Source organism: Pipistrellus hanaki (assembly GCF_964339955.1).
Source record: "Pipistrellus hanaki genome assembly, chromosome: 5".
Classification (NCBI taxonomy): Eukaryota; Metazoa; Chordata; class Mammalia; order Chiroptera; family Vespertilionidae; genus Pipistrellus; species Pipistrellus hanaki.
Genome location: NC_140507.1, coordinates 38,589,624 through 38,612,083, shown reverse-complemented (window position 1 = coordinate 38,612,083; position 22,460 = coordinate 38,589,624). Strand labels below are relative to the sequence as shown.

General features: G+C 41.7%; 1 protein-coding gene across 1 annotated transcript in view; it reads left to right on the top strand.

Moving 5' to 3' along the window:
- Nucleotides 1-22,460, top strand: part of LOC311623000 (histone-lysine N-methyltransferase SETMAR-like) — a 337,010-nt gene that overhangs the window by 217,375 nt on the left and 97,175 nt on the right. The window lies entirely within an intron of this gene.

Sequence of the window (22,460 nt, the reverse complement as noted above, 5' to 3'; positions counted from 1 at the left end):
CTTTCGGAAAGCCTTCCCTGATCCTCTGAATTGAACTTGGTTGTTCTTTTTCTAGTGCTTTATTAGGTTTTTTGTTTGTTTGTTTTGTTTTTGCTAATTCTCACCCACGAATATTTTTCCATTGAAATTTTTTTTAAATATATTTTATTGATTTTACACAGAGAGGAATTGAGAGGGACAGAGAGTTAGAAACATCGATTAGAGAGAACCATTGATCAGCTGCCTCCTGCACACCCCCCACTGGGGATGTGCCTGCAACCAAGGTACATGCCTTTGACCGGAATCGAACCTGGGACCTTTCAGTCCACAGGCGGACGCTCTATCCACTGAGCCAAACTGGTCCCAGCTCCATTGAAATTTTAAGGACAGTGAAAGGAAGGCAGAGAGACACACAGAGAAAAACATTGATGTGAAAGAGAGACATTGATTGGTTGCCTCCCTCAGGGCTAGGGATCAAGCCTGCAATCCAGGTATGTACCCTTGACTGGAATTGAACCTGGGGCCTCAGTCCTCAGGCCAACACTCTATCCACTAAGCCAAACTGGCTAGGGCATCAATAGGTTTATCTTTATGACTCTTATTTTATTCTATTGTAATTAATGACTTATATATCTGACTTCTCTACCATGTAATAAGCTCATTTAAAAAGGTATCAGGGATCATGTCTTCTTAATTTTCATATCCCAAATAAAACCAACATTTTTGTACATAAAAAAGGTCATCTATAAATATCTGTTCAATTTATGTGTGTATCTTTAAGAAATTGCACACTGGAATTTAGTATTTTTTGAAACTGCTCATTATAATCATTTGTCTACATAGACAAAATGTAGCTTTCAGGTCTTCTTGGTGACACATCTCTTAGTAATTGACAGAAAGGCTTAGAACACAGATATTTATCATAGCTGCGAAATGTCTTCCCCCGCCTTTTTTGGCCTCTCCCTCAAATCATAGTGATGGCTGAGCTGATGGATGAAATGATGAACTCAGAGAATAATTATTGTAACCTTTCCTCATTAAAAAGACAAGAAAGTGTTTCTCACTCTGAAGATCCCAGTGTATGAGAGAGAAAAATGAATCAATTCAGAAAGAGCAATGGCAGGGATAATTGGTCAAGGCTTCAAAATGCTTTGTAAAATCCACCGTGGATTTTCAATCCTTGTAGCTCACAAGTCCCAGGAGGTACATGGTGTAGCAAAAGAAGTTGGACTTATCCCAGGTCAGCCATCCATAGGCTATGAGATACTGTTAATGTCACCCCTCACTTTTGGCCTCAATTTCCCCATTTATAAATAAGGAAGTGCTCAAAAAACAAAATGATGGGACACATCAAAGAGACACAGGAACCAACTAAAACAGCTCCCAAAGGCCTCCTGCCAAAGAGCTCCTGATGTCCTCTTTTACCCCCGTTGATTCCTTCTAGCCCACCCCTGTCCCCACCTGATTGTCTGTGTCCATGGGTTATGCATACAAGTTCTTTGGTTGATCTCTTCCCCACATCCACCTGCACCTTCCTTCTGAGATTCCACAGTCTGTTTCATAAAGCTGGAACAATTTAAGCAATAAAATAAATAACAAAATATTGGATTTTATTCTAAAGTATAAAATAAATATCTATGAGTCTATACTCATGCAAATAAAAGATTAAATAAACGAGAAGAGCTCAATCTCCCTTTCAGAAGAATTTGAAATAATTTATGTAGATAATCTGCCCTCCTCCAAGAAGTAGAACTTAACTTTCTATCCCTTCTCCCCCTTCAGAGTAGGCTGGACATAATGACTGGTTTCCAATGAGAAGAACATGGGGAGAAAAAAAAAGTAGCTTTACAGTGGAGAAACCTCATTACCCTGGCCAGATGCTCAAGATTAACAACAACATGATGAGTCATGTTGATAGTATGTAACCTTAATATGATGTAATGAAAATGGCACTACATCTCTGTGGTCTTCCTCCCCCAAATCCATGACCTCTGTCTAACACAAGAAAAACATTGAAGAAATTCAAATTGAGGGACAGTCTGTAAAAAAAAAAAAAAAAAAAAAAAAAAAAGACAAGAAAACTCTGAGAAACTGTCACAGCACCAGAGGAGGCTAGGGAAATATGATTAAATGTAATGTGATGTCCTAGATGGGATCCCAGAACAAATAAAAGGACATAGAGAAAAACTGGTGAAATCTGAATAAAGTATTAAGTTTAGTTAATAATAATATACCAATGTTTATTTCTAACTCATGACAACTGTGCCTAGTGCTGTAGGATGTTAACAATAGAAGAAGCTGTATGAGGAGTATATGCACCCTCTCTGTACTATCTTTGCAACTTTTCTGGAATTCTAAAACTATTATAAAATTGTAAAATTCTTCTTAAAATAATAGACTAGTTAAGATTCTAAGGAAAGCCCCACTATAAAGAATTATGTGATTCCAACCATTTAAAAAACAACACTTAAAAAAACACACTTTAGAAAAGACGTATTTTATACACTTTCTACATAAAGTAATAAAAAGCCTAGTGTCCATCTATCTGGACACCCTTTCCTAGTATAACTGCAAGTTAGTTGTACCATAACATTTGATTGACCTACTTAGAATTTTTGTTCTTCCAATTATTCATTAAACTTATAAACTAAATTAATGAATGTTCTTACATGTCTTGGCAAAACAAATTAATACTATCTGAACAAATTAATAACCTTGGCTCCTAATTCCTGAGATTTTGACAGGTTATACTTTCAGTTTCTAAAACCGAAACACAGGATAATCTTTAGGCAGGGTTCTGTTCTATCAGTACACATGAAGTTATTCTTAATAAGTGTTAGACGAATGCCCCAGAAGAAGAGCAGACCTCATCATACCTTCTTATCAAAACAATGAGAAGCTGGCCCAGTGCTCCAGTAAGAGACTTAGATGGAAATATAAAACATACATCCTCAAAATAAGGAAGCAACTCATTCACTCAACACTTTTCTTAACACCTGAGCTAAGAGTACAGAAATGACATTGAAGGGTTTCCATTCTTACTTCAAGGGCAAAATAGCAACATGTTGTTAAACAGGAGGTTTCAGAGATGCTAAAGAGATGAAACTGAGTTCTTGAAATATTCAATTGAGCATTCAACTAGCACATCAGAAGGGGTGAGTAGTAGGAGTAAATATGTATTTCTTGAATAAACACGGATCACGTGTCTCCCAGTGATAGTCTCTTCTGGGCCCAGTAGAAGACGCAGAAATAATAAGACACAGCCCATGCACTCAAAGCACTTACTGTCTGGTAACTAGAATAAGGGAAGTACACCATTTGTGGTAAGCACAAAGTAGAAGTTAATATGTGCCCCAAGAAAAGTACAAAGTGTTCCTGGAGATTAAAGAGGAAGACATTGAATCTAATTAAGGAAAGGAGAGAAGATGGCATTTTGAGATAGGTTTCAATTGTGATACCAACTAGACAGGTTTGGATGGGGGTATGTTATGCAGGCAAAGAGAGAGCCTCATCAAAATCACTCCAGTTTTCCTGTTTACCTGGGATATATGTAAATAAGCCTTGCAAAATGTGTCTTAAAAAGGAACCAAGATAGATGCTCAGTCTGGGGGAGAGACTGGGATCAGAAGCATGGTATTTAAGTGTTCTTAATGCATCACCCCTCAGACTGCTTATTATATGTTAGGGGGCAAAAAAGAACTCTGTTGTGGAGAAACCAAACATTTTAATCAGTAATCATTATTAACATGACCAATGAGGAGCAGATGGCTATCATGTGGCTCTAGATACCATACCCTGAGAAAGACATGACCTTTCCTTTTTTACTTTTTAGCCAAACATCTAATCATGAGGAAATCTGAATTGAGTCATGAAGAAACATCACACAAACCCAAACAGATGAATCCACTCTATATCTTAAAAGCCAGCGACAGGAACGCCATAACAACCACAACAACTGGTCGCTATGTAGCCCACTGCGGCCAGCGAACTGGCCTATCAGGGAGCTGGGCTGGCCAACCTCCCACGGCCCCTGCCCTTGGCCGATCTCACCTAGATAGGCCCACCCCACCCCAAAAGGGGGTGGGCCAGCTGGCCAGTCTCCTGCAGCCCTGTCCCCTGCCCAGGCGCCCCCCCCCCCAGATTACTCCCCCCTCCCCATCAGGAGCAGGGCCAGCTGCCAACTGCCTGAGGCCCCTCCCTCTGGCCAGCCCTTCCCCCAATGGGCCCCCACCACCCTATCAGCCCGCAACCCCTCTCCTCAGTCAGCTCCACTCCCGATTGCCCCCCCCCCACTCTGATCACGTGCAGGGCTAACTGGCCAGCCACCCATGGCCTCTCCTCCAGGCTGCTGGCCCCTGATAAGCCCCCTCACTCCATTCAGGGGCGGGCTGGCTGGCCCACCATCCACAGCACCCCCCGGCTGCCCGCCCCCCCATCAGCTCCCACCACCCCAATTGGCCTATGGCCCCTCCCCCCAGCCAGCTCCACCCCCAATTGGCCACACACACACCAATTGGGGGTGGGACCGGCTGGCAAACCTCCCACAGCCTCTCCCCCACCCACTGACTCCCAATTGGCCCACCCATCCCAATTGGGGATGGGGCCCACCAGCCAATAGCCCTCGGCCTCTCCCCCAAGCTGGCCTGGCCCTGATTGGGCCCTGATCAGGGTGGGCCGGCTGGCCAGCCAACCTCCCACCATCTTCTCCTCCTGACAGGCCTGGCCCCAATCTGCCCCGATTTGGACTGGGCCCGCTGGACCCTACCCATGCACAAATGAGTGCACTGGGTCTCTAGTAACATATAAACTGCTTGGTTAAAAAAAAAAAAAAAAAAAAAAGAAAAAGAAAAAAAAAGACATGTACTTTGACTATAAATATGTCTGAGGTGCTTGGGCATCAAAGCATGGAAGAATAATTTTGCATGAAATGATAACTATGTCAGGATTAAGCCAACTTGAGTAATTGATTCTAAACAAGGAACACTAATTATTGACTTCAGCATTAGAAACTGGTTTGTAGAAGAGCATGGGACTTTGTGAAAACCCTGTTTCTGTCTTGAAGTATCCACACACTAAGGGGTGTCTTTGTTGAGAACTGTAAAATCTGTGGACACACATGAAATGTAAGCACTTAAATTCTTACTAACATACACTACTGAACAAAGGAAAAGTTTTCAAAAAGATGTCTAGCACAATGAAACATCCAGGGGTCATGGGAATGATCTACATCTTGGTTTTTTTAATTGGTTTCATGTGTACAGTCATTTGCTGAAATTCAAACTGCTCATTTAAGAGCTGTATGTTTTATTCCACGAAAGGTATATCTCAAAATTTGCAGTAGAAAGTATACAAAATTGGGCATCATCAGACCTACTCTGTCCCTAATTTGTTCTGTAAGTCACTGAGACACCGTCTCATCTGAAAAGCAAGGGGATTGTGTTCAATGATCTCTAAATTACCCACCAGCTTTAAGATTCTAATTGAAAAAAAATTTAAGTGGCATGAACTAGTGGAAATTAATAACCCAACTTAGGACTTTGACAATTACTTGGCAGGTGCCATTCTTGGGTGATGCACCCAGAACCAGAGTGGTGCATCACCTAGAATCACCCTCTCACAACCCAGGACCCCTCAGGGGATGTCAGAGAGCTGGTTTCAGCCTGATCCCTGTAGGCCAGGCCGAGAGATCCCACCTGTGCATGAATCCATGCACTGGGCCTCTAATATATACATAAAACACTTAGAACAGAGCCTGGCACCTAGAAGCTTCAACTATTACTGATAAACTATTGACTATTTCATAATAAAATATCTGTATCTACTTCTTCTAATACAGTTGAAAAGTAAGTAATTTAAATACTCTAACTCAAAGTCACTCAAAACACTACAATAAATCAAAGGCACTCAGGGAAAAATATGTCTTTTGGAATATTTGATCATTGATCTTGAGCCAAAAGCGTTCTTCAATTTCATCCCATCTACCTCATAGATGAGAGAAATCAGGCCCACCAAAGTTCTGTTGCCAACATTTCTGGTTTTCATTTAATACTAGAGGCCAGTTGCAGGAAGATTCCTGCAAGAATAGGGTTTCATTGGGTCTATTTCTACAAGACTAGGGCTTCCTGCAGCCGTATCTGCTGTCCCACCTAATTCCCTCCCTTCTCCGCCACCCCGCTTGCTTCTCCACAGCTTCACTCCCTTCTGTAGCGCTTGGCTTCCTTCTATGCTGTCTTCAGTCTTCGCTCTGCACCTGTAAATTAACTGCCATCTTGGTTGGGTTAATTTGCATACTCATTCCTGACTGGCTGGTGGGCGTGGATTGTTGGCATAGCAGAGGTACAGTTAATTTTCATGTTTCTCTTTTATTAGATAGGATGGGAAGTATAAATGTGTGGGGAAGGGGTGAAAAATAAAATTCAAGAGAGACATGTCCAGCCTTGTCTCAGGTCTGTCCATCACCAAGTTGTCACAGTACCTAAGAACACAAGGACAGCAGGAAGCAGACGTGTCACACTACACCGCTTGATGAATGACTAGGGTTTCATGTGAGAGGGTGCCATATGCTTGCTCTGTTATTCATTCTGCATTTACTCTGTCAAACATTTTCATTTCCTAATGCAGAATCTTTTAATGAAGAAAAAAAGCCTGTCTCGTTGGATTTGGATTTGTTTATTTAATTTTGGTGACACAGACTAAACTTTCAACTGACACGAGGCAGAATAAAGTACTACATTTTCCTCCAATCAATTTTTCACCTTTACACAGTGATAAGAGCCTGTGCCAATTTTTCACCTTTACACAGTGATAAGAGCCTGTTCTTGATTCTGTCTACATGAAAGGACTGTAACTGACACCCACTTAGTCTACAAGTCATCAGCCTTAAATAATAAAAATGTGAGGACCCTGACGAGGTTTGTGCAGCTCCTGGCTCTGCAGGGGATGAATGCTCCCTCTGCTGGGGTTGACCCTGCACTCACAGGTGATCCATTTGCTTCCATGACAACCCACCTTGCAGAGAGTGCACTCATGTAATGCCCTCCTAGATATCAGAGAGACAAAGGGAGTGGGGAGAAAGGTCTGGATTTGACCTTTAGCCAGACTCAAGCATATTTCCCTAGCCTTCTTGGCTGACACCATATCAACACGTTTCCAAGAGCAACAGCTGACCTCGGGTATGAGAGTGAACTATGGCCCTTGTGGTGTGATTTAAAGATCCCTTTGCCCCAAATTTCCCCGCACTCTCCTTTAAAACCACCTGGTATTCTTTAGCTTAACAAGCACTGTCTTAAAACGTAAAGTCCGTGGGATAGTTTGTTAATGAAGTAAGTCACCAGTCACCAAATCTGGAAGATAAGAGTTACCAGGTTATGATTTATTGTTATTATTCTATTTTATCTTTGACACAAGAAAAAAGTTAAAAGGGAGCATGGGACACTGCCTTGGAAGGGGGCAGTGTCAAGTAGAGAATGAGTACAGGAAGACAGCAGAAGGGCCCTGGTGCTCAGTGTGAGAGGGACCCAGCATACTTCAGGGAATACTATTCAGATCTGGGCAATGACCTAGAGTTGCATAAACTCTGCTTAACTTTCAAATTAATACCACTGGGATTAATGAGGGAGCAATCTTTCAGTGCATAAACAATTAAAAATAACCCAATAAGGCCAGCTGGTATGGCTCAGTGGTTGCATGTCCACATATGAACCATGAGGTCATGGTTTGATTCCCCATCAGAGGACATTCCTAGGTTGCAGGCTCGATCCCCAATGTGGGGGATGCAGGAGGCAGCCAATCAATCATTGTCTCTCATCATTGATGATTTTATTTCTCTCTCCCTCTCCCTTCATCTCTGAAATCAATAAAAATATATATTTTAAAATAACCCAATAACCACATTAAAAAAAGCATAAGGAAAAACTCTAAACACACACACACACACACACACACACACACACACACACACACACTGATGTCCATAATTGTAATTTCAGTTAGAACAGAATTCCAAACCTGCAAGTGACACAGAGAAAATAACCTCACCTATCTATTTTCCCTCTTCATGTATACAAATTAAAGGCTGTGGTAGTCTTTTGTATGTTGGTTTTGGGTGGGGAAGATCCTTCCACACTGGCCTGCTCCCCTGCCCTGTGCTATATGTCATTGAGCCATGGCCACAGCCACTCGGAGTGAGAGGACAGGACCCACAGCTATCAGTCTCCTAAGGATGGAATTGCTGGCCAACTCTCTTATAAAGTGGGCTAAACAAATGTGTGACCCAGCAGCTATAAATTGGCTTCAAATAAACTACTGCTTGCCAAATTTGCATAGATTGTAAAAATTAGCAGGGTATCTTTTTAAACCAAGCTGTCCCTTGGAATTCAATTTCAATAGGTCTGGGAAAAGGCCAGAAAATTATGTTTTTAACCAGCACTTTAGATAATTTTTGTAATCAGGCAAGTTTTATAAACACCAAGATAAGAAATCTGCAATTTCAGAAAGAAAACTAGGAAGAGGGAGAGGCCAGAGGGAGTTGTTTCTCTCCCCACTGAGTTGAGTTTCGGAATGCACATTCCTAACCCTTTTGAAGGATAAGGTAGATTATTACTTCAGGCCCATCCATTGCCTATCTTGAACTTTCCATGATGTCAACAGAACACAGTCAGTCAAGATAAGGAGGGAATTATTTAGCTCTTCTGTGTAAAGGCCTATTAATACCCACAGACTCACTACATACAACGAAAATCTACTGTCACACATCTCTTCTCCCATGTGCTGATGGTCAAGTCATAGCCATCCCTCCTGCCCAACACCCCCCCACACACACACACACCCCAAAAAACCTCAACATTATAAGGAACAGCCATAGTTCTGAGATAATAGACTAAAGCTGTTTACTGCAGCAAGTCAAATTGTGGGTGCTACTAAGGGCTAGTGGTGTGAAGTACAAGTGTCAAATGGAATATAACTTTTCACAAGAATTCCTTCATCAATTGGACAAATACATGCAAAAAAAAAAAAATGAAACTAGACCACCAACTTACACCATACACAAAAATAAAGTCAAAATGGATAAAGGACTTAAACATAAGATGGGAACCATAAAAATCTAAAGGAATCCACAGGTAGCAAAATCTCAGACATATGCCGAAGCAATTTCTTCACTGATACTGCTCCTAGGGCAATGGAAACTAAAGAGGAAATAAACAAATGGGACTACATCAAAATAAAAAGCTTTTGCACAACAAAAGAAACCATCAACAAAACAACAAGAAAGCCCACTGTGTGGGAGAACATATTTGCCAATATTATCACCAATAAGTGTTTAATCTCCAACATTTACAAGGATCTCATACAACTTAACAAAAGGAAGATAAACAACCCAATCAAAAAATGGACAATGGACGTAAATAGATACTTTTCAAAAGAAGACAGAAGAAAGGCCCAGAGGCATATGAAAACATGCTCAAAGTCACTAATTATCCGAGAGATGCAAATCAAAACGGCAATGAAGTACCATCTCACATCTGTCAGAATGGCTGTCATCAACAAATCAACAAATGACAAGTGCTGGAGAGGATGCGGAGAAAAAGGAACCCTCATGCACTGCTGGTGGGAATGCAGACTGGTGCAGCCACTGTGGAGAACAGTATGGAGTTTCCTCAAAAAATTAAAAATGGAACTCCCATTTGACCCAGTGATCCCACTTCTAGGAATATATCTCAAGAAACTAGAAACACAAATCAGAAAGGATATATGCACCCCTATGTTCATAGCAGCACAATTCACCATAGTTAAGATTTAGAAACAGCCTAAGTGCCCATCAGCAGATGAGTGGATTGAAAAACTGTGGTACATCTATATAATGGAATACTATGCTGTGGTAAAAAAAAAAAAAAGGAATTCTTACCATTTGCAACAGCATGGATGGAACTAGAGAGCATTATGCTAAGTGAAATAAGTCAGTTAGAGAAAGATAAATAGCACATGATCTCATTCATTTATGGAATATGATGAGCAACATAAATTGATTAACAAAAACAGATCCAGAGACAGAGACGCATCAATCGGATCGTCAAAACTCAGAGGGAAGGTAGGGGAGGGTGGGGTTAAGGGGAAGAGATCAACCAAAGGATTTGTATGCATGCTTATAAGCCTAACCAATGGACACAGACATCAGGGGGGTGAGGGCATGAGTGGGCGTGATGAGGGGAGGATAATGAGGGATAAGGACACATATGTAATACCTTAATCAAAAAAGAAATTAAAAAATAAATAAATATAAAAAATGAAGAAAAAAAGAATTCCTCTACCACAGAACTGCCTCAGAAACCCCATCTGTAGCTGCCAAAATACATAGCCTAGATGCAAAAGAGAACACAGGAAGATAAAAATAGCAATTATCTGGAATGATAGAATTATAAGTGCAGTTTTTGTAAATTTATTTTCTTTACTATTATTTTAATATAGATTTGATAAATAAGAAATTAACAACTATTGATGCATTACTATTTTGTCAAAAAGCAAATTAAAATATCCATTAATAACAATTGAGTCAGTTTACTAATTACTTCTGTTAATAAAGATATCGTATTCCATCAACATATTTCTTTGTCATAAACTTCATTTTCAGACAGAAATAATGTAGGCATTAATAGTCATATCCCAACATCAGAACAAGTACTTTATACAGTAAGAAAACATAATTAAATGTTCATTAAAATAGTACTGGAAATTCTGAAAAACATAAACTATACAACAGAAATCTCTGAAGCAGAGGGAAGAGAGAGGTTAAAGTTGAGGAAGTGAGGATGAAAAAGAGAGGAGTGGTCAGGACCTGCAGCACAGGAATACACTGTGCACTGGTGGCCAGGCTCTTTGCCGCCATCTTTGCTGCCTGAGGCTGGGTACCTGGGCCTCCAGAAAGTGTAATTTGCTTAGTTCTAGACACCTTCTCCCAGAAGAGCAGGGCTCTTGGTCACAAGTGTATGGGCCTCAGGATACTTTCATCCTTTGATAAAGATAGAATGGGGAGAGTTATGGCCAAGGGGATCCCAGGCTCCAGAAAGGAGAGTCTGGGGTACCTGTGAATAAGTAGGAAAAACTAGTATCAGAGTGAGAGGCTGGAGACCAGCCCTGTGACAGTGAGGAGAATCATGGTCAAGAGCAATAAATGGCAGAGATAGGAAAATATATAGATTCCAAAAAAGAAACCGTGAAGACTTGCAGCCCGGCTGCTCAAGATATACAGCAAACAGTTTGCCTGAGGGCCCTCGATAAGGCTGCTCTCAGGCAGGTGTGGCCGAGCTCATGCTGTCCTGTCTGGCGTGCTCATGAGGACTTTCCCGTTCTATCACAGCTGACTAAAGGACCTTTGCCTCCAGAGCTTTTGTTTATGTACTTGTGACCATGCAAGACAAAGACAAGTGGTTGAGTCCAGGCCAATAGGAAAAAGTGAACTTACACACCTCTCCCAAAGTTTAAAAATATGATATTTGAAATTCGTATTACATTCCAAGGTGTTTTATTTTGTTGTTATTGTTTCTACTTGACTTTCCAAGAAGGGGCAGGAATCCTAAATGACAACTTTTCTGTCTCAGAACTGTTTTGCCAAGTAGAAATGGCCCAAAAAAACTGTTTACCACTCTCACTTGACTATTTCTATTATAGAAAAATAGTGAAAATGTTTATGAGGACTTTGTTTTTTAAAATATTTTTATTGATTTCAGAAAGGAAGGGAAAGGGAAGAGAGAGATAAAAATATCAATGATGAAAGAGAATCATTGATTGGTTGCCTCCTGCACATCCCCTACTGAGGATCAAGCCAGCAACCTGGACATGTGCCCCCAACTGGAATCAACCCACGACCCCTCAGTCCACAGGCCGATGCTCTATCCACTGAGCCAAACGAGCTAGGGCTAAGACTTTAAATAAAACTTTCATTACATGTAAAGGAAGTAGTACAATCTATATACTAAACTGCTGAACAATTTCTGAATTAAGTTATATAAAGTAAAGAAGCATCCAAGATAAAACTGAAACACACCCTTCTAAATGGTGATCTGCCATCCCCAATTAAAAAAAAAAAATTGTCATGAACCGAAGGAGGACTTGTATGCATGCATATAAGCATAACCAATGGACGCAAAACTCTGGGGGGTGAGGGCATGTACGGGAGTAGGGGGAGGGGGCGGCAATGGTAATATATGTACACATAAAATACCTTAATTAAAAGAATGGGGGGGGAAATTGTCATGAAAGCCAGTCCTGGGCAAAGCAGGGTCCTGGCAAAAGGCACCTTCTCCATTTCCTCCTTTAAATATCCACAGCAGGGCTGTACTGAGCATTCTACACTACAGTGCTTCCTTGGTCACTAAGTAACTCCCATTTCTTTCTCTTTCTCTTTCTCTCTCTCTCTCTTTCTCTCTCTCTCTCTCTCTCTCTCTCTCTCTCTCTCTCTCTCTCTCTCTCTCTCTCTCTCTCTCTCTCTCTCTCTTCCTTTTGCCTCTCTGCATGACTGTTTCATTTTAAGCTAGGCTCAGGAGGATACTTGAAGAAACCTAAATTCAAGCTTTCCCAATGATGTCTATCACCCACGTTTATCATGTGTCAGAAGGCATTGCTGTGCCAGATATTCAGCAATCTATGTAAAATGAGTCCAATCCAGTTCCTGACAACAGATGACCTGTACTGGGGACAGCTCTGGGTTCAGAGTATCCCCATGATACTCTGTGTGTAGCAAGACAAGAAAGAACAGAGAAACCCCAAACCTGTAAACAGACAGAGGTCAGAAGCAAAGGTGGTGATGGAGAAGGGTTTCAAAATAAGCAACTGGTTTGGGGGATTCACAAGAGGCAAAAGGAAGACGATCTGGAAGGGGAACAGCTGGGGCTTGGTCATAGGACATGGGAAGACCAACCACCTGTCAGTGAAGTGAGCCATATTGCATCCTTTCAAGAATTTGTGGTGACTTGAATGAATAAATACACATACATACTTAAAGTTACTTATGGGATAAAAACTCTAATTTAGAAATGATAAGATTAGATATCTAGTTTCACGTTTACCCCCTTCTAAGTTGTGTGACCTTAGGCAAATCACTCCGTGTATTTCAGCAGCTCTAAATGAAGACAATACCTATCTTACCTGTTGGACAAGATTGTAAGAACCTGATAAAAGGACATGTGTGAAAGCAGTTCGTGAAGTCTTTAAGTGCTCTAGAACTGTGACACAGGCTTCTCCTCTGTTGTACCCTATGGAGGGAGATGGGGAAGCACCTGGGCTCAGGAACTATCAGACTCCATGCAGCTTTTAAAAGCCCCCTCCTGCCAGCTTCTAATGCCCTGCTGCCTCACCCACACCACAAACACACTGAGCATTGTGCCTCTTGTCTGACAGTATTTTCGATTATTCCACTGTCAACAAGATATTTGATCACTGTATTGTAAGTTGAAACTGGAGGCGTAGAGACTGCGGCCCACAGATATGTTCTCTTTAGCCTACAGTGTGGCCTACACAGCACACCCCCCTCAAATTACATATATCCTCTTCATTTTTCGACACTTAAAATTCAGGAAATATCCATAAAAAAATTAGTTTTCTAGCTTCTCTTAAAAAATTCAAAGATCTAGCAACACTGGGTCCCAATTACCGCAAGGCAACAATCACTACAGGGAGCATCAGAATCATGGAGAGAGACTTTTAAAACAGGCTGCAGAACCCTACCCCCCAAAGTTTCTGATTCAGCAAGTCTGGGATGGGCTGAAAACCTGCATTTCTTTTTTCTTTTCTTTTTTTTTAAATATATTTTATTGATTTTTTACAGAGGAAGAGAGAGGGATAGAGAGATAGAAACATCGATGAGAGAGAAGCATCGATCAGCTGCCTCTTGCACACCCCCTACTGGGGATTTGCCCGCAACCAAGGTACATGCCCTTGACCGGAATTGAACCCGGGACCTTTTGGTCCACAGGCTGACGCTCTATCCACTGAGCCAAACCGGTTTTGGCTGAAAATCTGCATTTCTAACACGTTTTCAGGTGATTCTGGTGCTGCTGGTCCATGATCCTGTTCAATAGGGATGCACACTATCATTTGTCATGCTCTCCCCTGAACTCCACCTCCTACTGTCAGTGATACAGTCTCTCCTGTCCTTTATCATAGTTATTCTATTGTTTTTCTTATACATGCAAAGCCATTAAATATGCCTTGTCTCTTAGACACCTGAGTTAGCCACTTCTGCTATTTTAGGGCAAGAACTCTGCCTTCCTTCTTCATCCCCTTCTCCCTCTCCTCCACCTCCATCTCTCTCCATCTCTCTTGTATATAAACATCCCACACAGTATCTTATACTTAGCATCCCAATATGTTAGCTGGCTTGAATCCCTGCATAAAGTCTGAACCCTTCAAAGGCCTGAGCTTGAAGGACAGCAAGACTTTTAAGCTAAGAACTGCTGGTTTAATCTCCTTCCCCTTGTCTCTTGGATCCAGAATTAAGAGGTCTGTGCTGCCTTAAATGTCAAGTGGGAGGAAAAGAAGAAGGCAGATCATTATACAGGGTCAGGCATAAATTCTCCTGTGGCCCATTTCTTCTACTTAGCTTCTCAGCCCCAGTACTTACCATCTAGGAATACTAACAAGTGAACAATCAACAAACTACCTGGTTTACTAACTGGTTTTGTGATCACCAGTTTGAGGGCAGGGTACAGGCCTCGTTAATTCTAGCTTCCTTCTAACTTTCTTTTTCGATGAGCCCATTAATGAAGTCTTGGAACAAATGCTGTGCACATTTTGAAATCCACCCAAATGCAGGCCAAACTCTTTTCCGTAGGGTCCACCCCCACCCACGCATGCTCTGTCTTAGAGTCTTGGACCCGAGCCATGGTTTGTGTAAAATAAACTCAAATTTAATTTCCACTGAGAGTTTAAGTGTTTCTCTTCTGAATAATGAAACATGGGCAGTTCATTCCAGAGACTCTGTAAAGGATTCTAGTCTTTAAAGCCAAAAAAGTTTATCCTTCTTGATGGGCTGACAGCAAATCAAAAGAGTTTGTTTTGCCAAAAGGAGTACCAAGGTAATTTGTGAAGGCCTGACTTCATTAAAGTACATATTCTTGAAAGGTGACCAAAAAGGAAAAAAATTCTAAATTAACTGTTAAGAGACCAACCTGCTTTGTCAAAAAGTGGCCTCAGAGCGGTATTACTATCAGTTCCGTTTTATGGAAAAGGGCCCTGAGGTTTGGAACAACCTTATCTGGATTATACACCATCAAAGACAGAGTCAAATCCACTTTCAAACCCACAACCTCCCCATTACCAATTTATCTTCACCATCCACAGTTCTTGTACCAAGTGCATATCTTCTGTCTAAACTGCCTCTAAAAATTTTTTAAGAACCCAGAGGCTGAAGGTGACCCAAAACTCGAAACATAAAATAGAAACCTTCATGGTGATTGCTTCTTAAAACCAGGAGAAACTGAAAATTAGCACATTTCAAGTAAAGCAAAGACATGCAAGTGACAAATGACACCCAGGCCAGAATGGCTTTGCTTTAGTGTAATAGCAAATCCCAAGAAAGAGCAATCCTCAGGAGAGTGGGAAGAAGCAGCAAATGTAAAAGAGCTTTAGGCAAAAGTTATCAAAGCCCATCAAACACCCTCCAAGAGGAGTGGTGGCTAGCTGTCCAAACCTAATGAAGAGAGCTGCCTAAACCTATCTATTCCAGGAAGCCCAAAAGCCTTGAAGGGATAGACCGACAGATTTACCACAAAAAAAAAAAAAAAAAAAAAAAAAAAAAAAAAAAAAAAAAAAAAAAATCTAAGCATTTATATAAAGAAAAGGATGCCTTTAAAAAAGTGAAAGGTGAATGAATACACATATCAGGAAAAGGGTTAACATTACTACTACTATAAACATTCCTCCCCAAAAACGATCAAAGACAAATCCCAACAGAAAAAAATAAACAGGAGAGGAAATAAATGAACAAATCATGGAGAAGGAAATGAAAATATCTCAAAAACATAGAAAAATTCTTAATTTCATCTGTAGTCAGGAAACATGCAAATCAAATCAAAATTGCACTGTTTTTACCGACCACAGTGGAAAATAAACAAATACCTAAAAATATCAGTATCCTGCGGACTAGTGAGGGTATAGGAAAATATCAGTTCCATCCCACATTTCTTGGTGTGTAAGAATGTTACATACTCCTTGGAACATAATCTGGCCATGTATAATAAAATAAGCATGCCCTCTGATCTTCAACCCCACTTTGGAGAATTTCATATTGAGGCATTTTAAGTAGTGGGAAAAACAAAAACAACAACAAAAAAGAACCCTCAACATTTATTGATAGAATGATTGAATAAATTCTAGATAACCAAATAAATGTTATGCAGTTATTTAAAAGAACAAAAATAATTATTTGGGAGATATTAAAAGGCAGTGGCTAGCTAGCACCGTGGACTTGAGAGCCACATGGCCCACGTTCACACTGCTGCTTCATAGTCATCAGCTGTGTGACCCTTGGAAAGTTTATCACATCTCAGTTCCTTGTCCACCCAATGTGGCTAAAAGTACTCTCATATGGTAGCTGTGGAGTAAATGAGATAAATCCTGACATCTAACAGATACTGGAATGATGTCCATGATATTGTTTTTGGGGGATGGGGGTAAGAATGAGGAGAACTGTACACATTGTGTAGCACAGGTCTATTTTAGTTAAAAGTATATATATATTTTAAACCAAAATGTGTGTATGTATATGTGTGGTGATGAGTGGAAAGGAGGAAGTTTTAACTTTTTGTTTGTACATCTCTGAGTTCTTAGGCTTACTGCAAAGAACATGCATTTCATTTATAATAATAATCCAATAATTTTTTTGGAAGTGGGGTGGGTGAGGGTACAAAATATATTTTTTTAAATGTCTATGAGGAAATAGAATGAAAATACAAATTCAAAGAGGAAAAAATGATATAAAATTTCTGTAAAAATGGATGATTGTAGTTTTCATTTCTCTGAAATTTCATGAAATGCATTGTTAATTGGCATAATCCTTTTTATTTTAAAATATTCATATTTAAATTACAACAGAAGTTATATCTTTTGCAACTAAACTTAGGACAAAAAAGTTTTACATGCCGACAGAAATTATTTTAGAAAGGTATGTCAGCAAAAATGTATGAAGACCATTGCCTTAACCCTTTCAGCTTTACCCCATGAGATATGGTTATCCCCCATGGGTAAGAAGTCAGCAGTCAATTGGGATATTCTTGCTCCCATCTTCATAAGAACACTTCTCTAATACTGATTTCATCTTTTGAGGGATCTCCTGAAGCCCCTGATAAAATAGATTTTGTTCCCAGAATGCCCTGAATGGGTCAGAATAGTACACCAATCAACTCGGCTCTAATGCTATTTGAAACCCAAGGCAATATATAATTCACAACCTGTCCTATTGCCATCTCAAATTATGTCCCACTACCATATTCAATATAATCAGAAGTTCTAAAAGAAGATCAAATGATAACATAAAAATACTCTAAAAATTAAGAGCCAAAAAGATTGCCTCAATATGATTATGAATCACTCCCGACATGAATTAGCCAGAGAGAAATGAAAAGTTCAGAGATTAAATTATCTTGTTCTAAATTAGAGCCCAAAGTAATCAGTACCAACTTTTGTGTTAAAGTCCACATTTATAATGTCCAACATTGAACTCTCTTGCTCTTGTGAATTAAAGTTCAAATAAGAGGTTTTGTCACTCCCTGGCAGTGAACTTAGCTCCTAAAACTGAAGCTTCCCTTCCCCCAGAGGATCTATCTTTTAAGCTTATTCCAGGCCTCCCTTGGCATGGACAGGCCCCTGGGAAACTTGTGGTATGAAGCAGCAGAGCCAAAAGCACACTTAGTGTGTGGTGCTGGCTCCCATGAGAAAGGGTATAAGAAGAAAGTGGATTGCACATTCCAGACTTACACATCAGGAAACTTGCAAGTAGCACTGGAATAAAGTATCAGTGTTATGTGAGTGGTACCTCCTCCATACTTCAAGAAACATATGATGTGGGAAAGAAGTGTTTTCCCCTAAAATTGGGAAATGTAACAGAATTATAAGAAACAGTCTCTTTTATTTGAGAAATATTTATTGAGCTCAAGTGTCTGAGCTAGATTTGCTGGGAGATTCAGAGCTGGATGCTGCCTAACAACCCAACCACTAACATTTATAACATATCCATATATGTGAACGTGACATATTTTAGTGGTTTTTTTTTTTTTTGTTTTTTTGTTATAACAGTGCTTTACTTCGGGTACCACTTTTGTATCAGTATAGATTAGGCTTTGTTTGCTACCTAACACCTCAGTGACTTAAATAGCAAAGATGTATTTCTCATTCATATATGTTAGCAAAGGCTCTTTTCTGCTTTGTCCTGACTCTATGACCCTACCTGATGGAAACAGCCACTGTCTGAGACATTGTTGTTACTGTAGACTAAACAGGGCCACAAATTCTGTCAGTTTTCTCCCCAATTCTCATCAAAAGGTGGAGTTTATGCCCCTTCTCCTGAAACCGAGCTGGCCCTGTGACTGCTTTAACCAATAGAATGTGTTATTTCCCTGCCCAAGACCTACAAAAACCGGGAAGTTTTTGCTCTTGCATTTTTGAGAGTCCTAAGCCACATGTAAGAAACCAGGCTACACTGCTGGAGAAGCCAATGTGAAGTGAGGCCCTGGAATAGCACTTGGCCATTCTAACATCCCTGTTCTCCAGCCCCAGACAATTCCTGACTGGAACTACATGAGAGACCCCAAGCAAAATTAGGCACCCATTCAACTTGGGTTTTGTAAACCATCAGAGATAATAAAACAGTTACTGGTGGGCTTTTGTTTTTTTATTAATCCTCATGAGGATATTTTCCCTATTGATTTTCAGAGTGGAAGAGAGGGAGAGAGATATAGTGAAGGAAACATCGATGTGACAGATATACATCAATTGGTTGCCTGCCCCAACTTGGGCCAGGGATCGAGCCTGTAATCGAGTATATGCCTGTGACTGGAATCAAACCTGAGACTCTTCAGTTTGCAGGCCCACACTCTATCCACTGAGCTAAACCAGCTAGGACAAATAGCTATTGTTTTAAGTTTTTAAATTAGGGTTGGTTTGTTATACAGCAATAGATAACTAAAATATTACATCACTCAAAGGAAAGAGACCTTGTGAGAAATTGTACATGGGTTCTTAAAGCTTTTGCTTGGAAAGGACAAAGATCACTTCTACTTCATTGGCCATGCTGAGTTCAAAGGAGGAGGAAAGTGCAAGTCCAGGGAGACATGCACATGAGGAGGAAAAGGAGAGTGGAAGAGTCAGAAAAGAAATGGGGCAAAAGGAACCATTTTAGGACCAAAAGGAGGGTTTCAAGAACAGAATATTCAAGAAGAGCATAAGATAAAAGGCCAAAATTGGTATGGGCAAGGTATTCATAGAAATGCGAAGAAAGAGATCTATGTGGGCTGGTATAGTCAGACATGGGACAGAGGTAGTATCAGAGAAGGAACTGGGAGGTAGCAGAATTTGGATGGTTGGAGAGAGAAGGGTACTCTCAATGAAGAAATAGCATGAGTAAATTCTTGGGATGGGGAATGAACTTAGCAATGCGGGGGGGAGGTAGTGGTATAAGATTAGGTATTGTAAAGGGAAATATATCCCTGCAATAAAGGGTGTGTCAGGCGTAACAGGAAAAGTGGATTATGTTTACTGTGGAAGGGGAGAGCAGAGAAGCTGTTTGTGGTTTTAATGGAGGCCCGTGAGTGACAACTGAGATTTCCGAGTTCTTTCCTTTAAATAGTTAAGTATCACTGAAGAAAGGTGCCTGAGTAAAGGAAATCAGCATACAAGACTAGTTCTTTCATGTGGGAATTAAGAAGGGGAAGACAGAGTAGGCCACTGGTTGGACAATTATTGCAGTAGTCAAAGCAGGACTATCCTATTGGGAGAGATCATTACCTAGGGGAGAAAAAGGAAAGTCTCTCCCAGACTAGATCAGGAGGCTTAGAATGAGAATAAGTTACTCAGAGGACTAAAAAAATAAAAGAGGAAAGGCTTCAAGTGTGGAGAAGCTGAGACAATTATCAAGGGTATAAAAGAAAACATCTAATTTTCTTTTTCTTTTTTTTAATCTTCACCTGAGAATATTTTTCCCATTGATTTTCTGAGCGGGGGAGAAGGAGGAGGAAAGGGAGGGGAAAATGGAGAGGAGAGAGGGATAAATGGGTGGAAGAGGGGAGCCAGGAGGGGGGGGGGGGGGGAAGGAGAAGGGGATGTGACAGACTTCTCTCTCATTAATTGATTGCCTCCCTCATATGCCCCCAATCTGAACAAGAGATGGAGCCTGAAACCCAAGTATGGTTGCCCTTAATGGGGAATCGAACCCAAGGCCTTTTGGTGCTCTAACCACTGAGGACACCAGCCAGGATATAAACATTTAATTTTTTACCTCCCATGGCAGATATTTGTTACCTATCCAATATTCCCCACCCTACTTACTTCAATGTAACAATGCTGCTTAATTTCTCTCTTCCCTCCAAAGCAAGCAAGGAAAAGAAACCTAAAAACTCCTAATTCAGCTCCAAAGTAAATCCTGTTTGGTCTAAGCCTGTGGTTCTCAACCAGTACCATCTCTATGGGGAGTGTGTGTGGGGTGAAGGGGAAGTAGGGCTTTTTGTTTTTGTTTTTTGGTGTCACAATACCTCCGGTACATTACTGGCATTTAGTGGGAAGAGACCAATGATGCTAAAGGTCCAGCTTCCTGCGTAAGAACTGCCAAAAACCAGGTAAACACTAACCAATCATGGCAGTCCCATGCTCTTTGTCAGTTACCGCTTCAGGGACTAGCTAGCGACTCAGTTCTTGTAAGATATAAGGAGTGGCCTGCTATAAACGGTGGAGTGGTTTCTTCCTGCCGGTCGATACTGTCCTACTGTATGACACTCAGGACTACTACAGCCATCTCTTCCCCCAAAGCAGCTTCTTCCCAATCTCCCTATCCCCATCACTGGCCTCTCCACTTCCTTTTACCAAGTTCTGAGTCAGTTCTGACCTCTTAACCTTAATCCTAGGATGACCACTCATTCAGATTTGCTTGAGATAACAATGTGATTTTACTTCTGTTCTCCCAGAAGTAAATTAATGCTGCCCTCTTTTCACGTCCAAAAATGTTACAGATTGGATGAGTTTAGATTCTAGGGTCACTTACTTATTTCCCAATTAAATCCTGTTCACTCTGCCTCCAGAAAATACCTCTAAAACAGGGATCAGCAAACTATGGCCTGTGGGCTATTTTTACTTTTATACTTCCAAGGAAGGAAAAAAAATAAAGGGGAGATATATATATATATATATATATATATATATACACACACACACACACACACACACTCCATATTCCTGTTGGGCCCTTTATAGAGAAGCTTGCAGACCCCTGCTCTCTTGCCACCATGGGTTGATTTTCCTTACTTGTTACTGGGTTCCCACTCTTCCCCCCACTCCGCTCCTTCACACACCCATACATCTCTCTAGGGAAGTCTTGATCCTGTTGTTTGCCCTTTCATTATCTTCAGTGTCTCCTCCAAAACGCAGTAGGAGGTCAAGCCTGGTTTTCCCAGACTTTGCTCCTCTTCTCTTCTTAAAACCAGGATGAACCACCTGCTGTTTCTCTCACTCCTGCCCCACGTCCCCGCTGCTGGCCCAGGCCTCTCCCGCACCCCGTGGGTCCCTCAGGAAAACTGTGGCTCCTCCCTCCATGCACACTTAGGTGTGGGGTGTGGGTGGGTGCCTCGGCGACACAAAGGAAATTGACCAGGACCGGGGAGACTGACAGCACGTCAGCCGGATTGAGTGCGCAAGAGCCGAGGGGCCGGTCATGAGGCTTCAGAGGTGACATTTGAGGCCGTGGAACTGTAAGGACTCGAGAGACTAAAACTCTACAAGGGCCACTTCATCCTACGCACGTGTCACTTCGGGAATAACGACACCTTTAGTCTAAAAGCTGAGAGGAAATCCCACAACAGCACCCTGGACCCAAACCACCAGGGAGCGAGCGGCTGCGCGGGCCAGTGCGGAGCGCCCGTGGGTTCCGGGCGCCACACCGCCCGGGTGCGGGCTCCGCGCCCTCTGCGCGCCCGGGAGACAGGCCGGCGCGCCGCCAGCACTCCTGCCTGGGCGGCAGCTCTGTCTGCGAGCCCGCTCCCCGGCTTCCGGGCGGGCGGGCGGGCGGGCGCGGCAGCGCCCTGGGGAGACAGCGGCCCCTCACCAGTGTGTGCCAGCAGTTACAACGGTCGCGACCTCCCACAAACCACCTCAGAAAGGCGCCCCCCCCCCCGCCGGGCCCCACCTCCGCGGCCGCTTCGGAGCACGTGAAGCTCCCGGGCGGAGCGTCGGCAAACAGGCGGGCACTCGCGGGCGCCTGCTCGGGCGGGGGAAGGAAGCGTTTCCCG